General features: G+C 43.3%; 1 long non-coding RNA gene across 1 annotated transcript; it reads right to left on the reverse strand.

Moving 5' to 3' along the window:
- Positions 1-3049: 3049 nt before the first annotated feature.
- Positions 3050-5549, reverse strand: LOC122756983. The gene is made up of 2 exons (XR_006356868.1): positions 3652-5549; positions 3050-3595 (listed from the first exon to the last, which is right to left on the reverse strand). It is a non-coding gene; the product is annotated as an uncharacterized LOC122756983 (long non-coding RNA).
- Positions 5550-6000: the final 451 nt, after the last annotated feature.

Consider the following 6000-nt stretch of genomic DNA (forward strand, 5'->3'; position numbering starts at 1 on the left):
AATAAACAAGCCAGGCAAAACTCGACCCAATTTACTTCCGCTCAGCTGTGGCCTAGCCCCCAGCTGTTGCCAAATGCATATAGGGTATGGCAGGGAGGGAGAGAGAAGGAGAGAGAGAGAGAGAGAGAGAACAAAAGGCGAAATCTTATCGAAAATATGCAACACGATGGTCGGCGCTTCCGTTGGGCCAATATGCATAGCCGAATTGGCCCCACAGCAGCTGTTGCTGTTGTTGTCGTTGTTGTTGCTGTTGTTGTTGTTGTTGCTGTTGCAGCCTTGACACCTGCCGCTAAGAGCAAACTTTGCAATTAACTGCACCAATGCAGCTGGCAACTTTGTCCACAAAGGGCACTTAGACGCACTGCAGCCCCGCAGCTCCCTCATCGACTGCTCCTGCTGCTCCTGCTGCCACCCCTGCAGCTGCTCCTGCTGCTGCCGCTGCTGCTGCTGCAGGCTTCTTTAAGTTTAATTATTTTTCAAAAATGCGAAATACGAAAATTGCATTTGCCGTCTCCTATTTTATTTACAGAGCGCCATCCAATCTCAGCCAGCTGCCTTGTAAATCAGTCAGTCCAAAGTGAAGTGCCATGTGCAGCTCCACAGGAGGGGGCGGGTAGGGCTCTGCGTCGCGTGGCTGGCAAGGTAAGCTGTCCGGGCTATCCCTCTTGTCTGCCCCGCTTTTCCCTCCCCACTCCCCTCTCCCCCTCCCCATTCCACATCTCCTGCCATGCCCTTCGACGTTGCCTTGCATATTTGTTTTGTTGTAAATCACCGGCAAGAAACGTAAATGTTGCAGAGCACCGCTGCACCACTGCACCGCTGCACCACTACACATGCCACTTTACACCCGGCGCAAACACGATTTTCATTTGTATTGCATAGCAGAGGGGCAGAGGGGGTGGGGACGGAACGGGGGCTAGACCGCCCGTTTGCGTTATTTATGCACGCCCAGGCATGCCCACATCGAGCGCCTTCTTCAGCTGCTGCTGCTGTTGCTGCTGCCGCGCATTGCTTATGCTTTTCGTTTCTCTTTTCCATACCCTGTACGTGAGGTAATGGGTTTAATGGATTAGAAGATAGCAAAGGGTAATAACGAGTAAGTATGCATTGAGCTAATTTGAATCTATGACATTGCTAATATTCCTGCTTTGACAAATGTCGATATATATCGATTTGAGAAATCTCTGAATTAGCGTGTGAAACAGGAAAGTTAAATTAGCTAAAAAAGACATAGTCAAGACTATGGTCTAACCTTTGATTTAGTTTTGGCAATATAATTTATATTATATTTTTGTAAAATCGATAAATATCGTTTCATCGAAATGGTTAAAATTGTAATTCCTGTAGAACAAGTGAGTTATTTGAGAATATTGATAGACTTGTATTAGGTTATTAGTACCATATTATTAAAATCGATAATTGTCTATAATTTTATACCTTTGATAATCGAAACCTAGTTGGGACTTACCATTGCTATATGTTGCCGATTGGAATATGGGAACTTCCGATATGTTTCAGAGTTCACCTAGGTAAAGGTAGGGCTTTTGTAGGGTATTTATCGAATATTTTGCTTAGCACATATATAAATAGACTCACAAAAATATAGAAATTAATCAGTGTTCAAGAATAGCTCTACTGAGTACATCAGCTAACAGTTTCACGCCAAAGTATGTCAACTTTTTGCTTCGCTCTCTCTTACAGAGCACCGCCTAGTCGTGTCAACTCGACCCGTGCTGCCTGTTAGTTGTTTTCTTGTGCTGTTGCCATATTTTTTTCTGTGTATTTTCCTTTTTGGCTGCTGTTGCTGTTTAACAAAGCGCATAAATTCGCTTGCAACTGGGTCCTCGGGGGCTGCACACTGACCTGCCCCCTGCCCCCTGTCCCTTGCCCCCTGCTCATAGCCCCTGCCAGCACCCCCTTCGCACCACTATCAGAGTGTTCGTTTCGGCTTGCTGCGCAGCTCTCATCTGCCTTTCGACTGTTCCCTTTTCGTTTTGTGTCCCTCTCCCTGCCCCCTTTTCCACCATTTCTTTGTGTTTATGTTACTTTTGTTTTGTTTTTTGCTTTTTGTTTGTTTGCCTTGCACGCTGGTCAAAACGATTTTGCCTTGGCCCCAGCCCCCGCTGATGTGCCCTGCTGTAAGCATATGCAAAATGTTATATTTTGCGCCCTTATCTGGGCAGCTAGCGACAAGGCAACCACGCCCCCGCCGCCCACTGCCCACTGCCCAGCGCCTCGCACCGCCTCGCACCGCGGTAAATATAATAAAAAGTAACGCTTGCAACTTAATCTCTGACAGCTCGTTACCCGTTTGCATGAGCACAATATTCATGAGCTGCTAAGCTCAAGTTACACTCACTTGGCTATGGACCCCTGACCCCTGACCCCTGGACCCACCCACCCCTGACGTGACCCTCCCTTGACCGCGCTCAGTCACAGTTTTCCATTGCAATCGTTACACCTGGCGCTTTAAAAATGTATTTTTATTTATTTATGCATTGCCACAATTTTGCAGCTTTTGTTCGATTGAATTACGAGTTGCCACAAAACGTCAATCTGTGAGTGTATATGAGTGTATGTGTGTGTGTGTGTGTGTGTACTCATATTATATAATTACGAATGCTGACCGCGCCAGGGGCTCAAATGTGGCCGATAAGCGAACTTTCAGTTAAGTCCTGACGCGGCGCACACACAGCGCTGATAAGCAGCTGCCACACACGCACAGCACAGCACACACACACACACACACACATACAATTAGCAGCAGCTAATGCCCATAGCAGTACGACTCTCTCTCTCCTCTCCTCTCCACTCCTTCACTCTGTGGCACACATTAAGCATTCATTGGTCAGCTGGGAGCAGTCGCATTGTTGTTATGCGGCCAGGCAGCTGCGTGCTGCCAAAACCAAATGAGCAATTGACTTGACTGCCACGCCCAACGCCCACCACTCACACCCACACCCACACCCACACACACACACACACATGCACTCTTTACATTATCTTTGCGTTTTAATGTGTCGGTTTATAAATAAATTGCGTCTGCCCATAAATTATGCATTTTAATTTACATTTATTTACACACAACTTTCAAGTCGATACGCAGCGCGCAGCTCATTTTCCATTTTCCAGTTTCCATTTGCCATTTGCCATTTGGCTCCCAATTGATTTATTGCCGGGCTGCCCTGCTGCCTGCCTGCCTGGCTGCCTGCCTGGCTGCCTGCCTGGCTGCCTGCCGACCCCCCTACTCCTGCCCGGCCATTAAATAATTGTCCATTTATATGATTTAATTTGTGGCCAAGGGCAGCCAGGCGGCAAAACTGTGCCACGAGCATTGACTAATTGCAAAATACTTGGCCGACAGGACAACGCATCCTGCCACGCCTCCGGCCAGCTGCGCCGTCGCCGCCTCCAGCTGCCATGCCCAGATCATATTGAGGTTAGTAGGCTACCAGCGGTTCCAGCCGGAAATCAGCCAAAGCCAGGGACATACACACACACTCACACACGCAGTCACAGCTCTGGTTGGGGTCAACCAATATGCAACAAGGGCGACGGAAGTGGGGCAGGGGAGAAAGGGGGCTTTGTCATATGGCTATATAAATAGATGATGAATGTGTGAGACCGCACTGGCATATCCGTAGCTCTTACTGTTTGTATATTTATACAGCTCGCCCGACACGTCCGTTGGTGAGTGTGAGAATCTGTGTGGGTGTGTGTGTGTGTGGTGGTTAAACGCTATAAATTATGTCAAATTTAATTTTGAAATCTTGTTGAAATTGTCACATATTTTGGTTTCAATTTAACCCATGCTGGTTCTGGGCTATCATTGCGTATACTTGATCTGGCACAGGCTCCCAGTGTTTGCCAAGAAATTTGTCTCCAATTTATCTCCAATTTATTTGCCATCAACTTGTGTTCTTCACACTTATGCGACCTACAAATTGCCACTTCATGGCGATAAACAGTTAACACGTGCCGAGGAATAATTATAACTGTTGTCAAACAAGTTCAAAGAGCTTATTGATTTCTCTCGCTTTCCTGTGATGTGATATTCGTGATAGACTTAGAGCGAGAGGCATGAAAGGTTGTTTAGGTGAATCTCAAAAGATCATTACTACTACTACTTTTACTAATGCTAGCTCAACTATTTCTACTCCTTTTGCCTACATGACAAATAAAACTAACCCTATTACTAAATAATAAATCATTTACAAGTACTTCTAATAAATTTTTTTACAATTTTTACAATTTCTTCTAATACTCTTTATACAACTACTTCTACTACTACCTATTCTATCAATTTTACAATACTTCGAGTAACACAAATTGTTCTACTACTAAATGCTATTACCATTTCTACTAATACATATTACTCTTACTCCCACTACCATTATTATTTATACTTCCTATTATTATCAGCTAGTACTAACATTTCTATTACTATTGCAGCCATTACCAAATCTAACACTACTCCTACTACTATTATCCTTAATCTTACTACTTCTGACTTTACCAAACTACAACTACAATTACCTACCCTATTCAATTGCGTCTATCGATTAATCAAATATATATTTGCATTTTAACTTTGCAAGATATACCTTATGAACTTGATTAGACTGGCTTGAGGACTCAAAATTGTAATGATATACTAACTTTACTTAAACCCTTTGTATATGTCAATTCATATATATATATTTTCGCCTAGCCTAGGTACTATTAGGTACTGCTGCTATATTGATTTGTCATTGATCTCTATTCCAAAATTTATGACTGCTGTAGCTACAGCCCCCATGACAGGGTATCAGAGAGTCATGCATTCTCTACAATCTGCATTCGTGTAGCCCGTGTAATTGCTTGTCAACGTTGTCCGTGTTGCAGGCAAAGCATTTAAGAAGCGTTTAGCGCTGGATCTTGGATGAGAGTGCAACTTATCCAGGCTTTCAATAGAGCATCAATGTGTGCCGAACTGGCTGAGCTGGAGAGGGGACGGGCAACAGGCGAGAGGCAGGAGGCGGGGGCTGCAGAAATTGATGCTGAAATGAAGCGAACTCAAGTGCGTCGCTGACTGGCGAAAGGCGATCCAAGTTGATGTCCAGTGAAGACTGCAAAATTACTTACGAGCGAGCACGAGTCGAAAGTTGTACAAGTTTTTGCTCTTTCATGCTCCTCTTCCTCTTCCTGTTGCTCCTGCTCTTACTCTTATTTTCTATATTATTTTTATTTGATTTTGTTTGAGATTTTTTTGCCTCAGTGTTTTTTTGCTGCGGCTGCTGAACATGTTAGACATTTTGAGCTATGACAGCAGAGGCAAAAGTCGTTAAAACTTTATGAAAGTCAAACAGAAGAGCGTGCAAGGACGAAAAATAATAAAAAATAAAATAAACCTATATATATGTATATGTAAAGAAAAATATTAAACAAAAAAGCAAAAATGATGATGAAAATAACTCTGGGCAACGAAACGTGGCGGCTGAACCGGCGGATGCGCTGGTCAACTGCCATAACTAGCATCCACTTGCAACTTCTCCAACTATCCACCCTGATTATGTTTTCATACTCTAACTGCGCACGGTAGATCCACTGAGAGTATCAGCAGATTGTCTTGGCATATGTAAGACAATGAATTGATTGAGCTCTGATTGATCACTTCACTAGTGGACTGACAGACTTGATTGACTGATAGATAAATGATTGATTGAACTGATTGATATACAAATTAATGGACTCACTGATTAACTGACTCATTGACTATATATCAATCAGATTACTCTGACAATCGTCAAGATTCCTTCTAGATTTAACATTGCATATATCAGCCTTACTCTGGGATAGACTGATTGACTAAGTGATTGAACAGTAAAAAAAAGCAGGTAGCACATGTAAATATAATATAATATATAAACTAAGAGATAATAATAATATAATTCTTCATTTTTTTCCATAAGCGCAGAAACTGATTAATAGATTGATTTTCCCTTTGACTGATCAATCAAT

This window comes from Drosophila mojavensis, unplaced genomic scaffold (genome assembly GCF_018153725.1).
Source record: "Drosophila mojavensis isolate 15081-1352.22 unplaced genomic scaffold, ASM1815372v1 contig_231, whole genome shotgun sequence".
Lineage (NCBI taxonomy): Eukaryota > Metazoa > Arthropoda > Insecta > Diptera > Drosophilidae > Drosophila > Drosophila mojavensis.